The sequence below is a fragment of the Leuciscus leuciscus genome (genome assembly GCF_965113295.1).
Source record: "Leuciscus leuciscus genome assembly, contig: HAP1_SCAFFOLD_434, whole genome shotgun sequence".
Classification (NCBI taxonomy): domain Eukaryota; kingdom Metazoa; phylum Chordata; class Actinopteri; order Cypriniformes; family Leuciscidae; genus Leuciscus; species Leuciscus leuciscus.
The window spans coordinates 25001-26540 of record NW_028118305.1 but is presented as its reverse complement, the minus strand read 5'-3'; positions in this window follow the sequence as shown (position 1 = coordinate 26540).

The following is a 1540-nucleotide window of genomic DNA, read 5'->3' as shown; positions in this document are numbered from 1 at the left end:
ACTTACAGCGGGTCGTTCCTAATGACGGAACGGGGGTCGTTCCGTGTGACAGCAACGGGAGCAGGATATCTCAGACACGTCACGACACGGGAGTTACCGAGAACCCGTGACGTGTACGTCCTCTCGTGACCCCGCGGAGATGAGGATCGATAAGATGAAACTATATAAATAAACAGAGCGAAAGACGGTGAAACGGGAGACTGTGTCGATGGAGTTGCCGCGTTCGCCGCTCCCGCGCTGTACGGAGGAGAAGAGCTTTACCTGAGCCGGTGTCACCTGAGTTTCCCCCGCGCGTCCCACCTGACCGAGCGCGCACTTCCTCAATGTGACGCGTCCGCGCGCACGGGCTCCTGCTGATCTGTGCGCGTGTGTGTGCGCCGGTTCTGCCGGTTCTGACCCCCTCCTGACGGACTCCTCCTTTAACCCGCGACCAGGAAGCGTGTGTCCTCTTCCAGCGGCGCGGGTGATTGGCTCTGCGGGCGTCGGAGGGCCGCGGGGGGGCGGGGTGGGTGTTGGGGGGGGGGGGGCGGACTCCGCGCGCGCGCGCACGTGAGCGCGAGCTGATGAGGGTGGGCATGACCGACAGACCGAGCGCGCGACCGCGGCTGCTGATGGACTCGATCACGTTTAACGCGCTTCTTCCTTTTTCATGTTGAACGCGCGTTTCCACTTCTGCTTCCGAAAATGAGTCAAGTGATAAACTTTGAATTTGCATGTCAAATAGTGTCAGTTGTGGACACTCACTCACACACACACACACACACACACACACACACACACACTCACTGAAACTCTCTCTCACACACACACTCACACATGTCTGGTTTACTATCTTTGTGGGGACTCTCCATAGACTTAATAGTTTATATACTGTACAAACTGTATATTCTATCGCCTTACACTAACCCTACCCCTAAACCTACCCATCACACACACACACACACACACACACACACACACACACACACACTAACCCTACCCCTAAACCTACCCATCACACACACACGCACACACACACACACACACACACACACACACACACACACACACACACACACACACACACACACTAACCCTACCCCTAAACCTACCCATCACACACACACACACACACACACACACACACACACACACACACACACACACACACTAACCCTACCCCTAAACCTACCCATCACACACACACACACACACACACACACACACACACAGAGAGAGAGAGAGAGAGAGAGAGAGAGACATGTTATACAGATGTAAATGAAACAGGCTTTTGTTTTCAGACTACATTCAGGAGTGTGTGTTAATGTATATCATGTACATATTTTATTGTTGTGCTAGTTTACACACACACACACACACACACACACACACACACACACACACACACACACATCAAAGTCATTATCTGTCCATTTAATGGTGACATGAGCACAGCAACTAGTGTCTCTCTCTCTCTCACACACACTCTGATGGCAGAGAGTGTTTCTGAGAGATAGTGAAGAGAGATATGAGAATGCATGAGAAATGAAGGAGTGTGTCA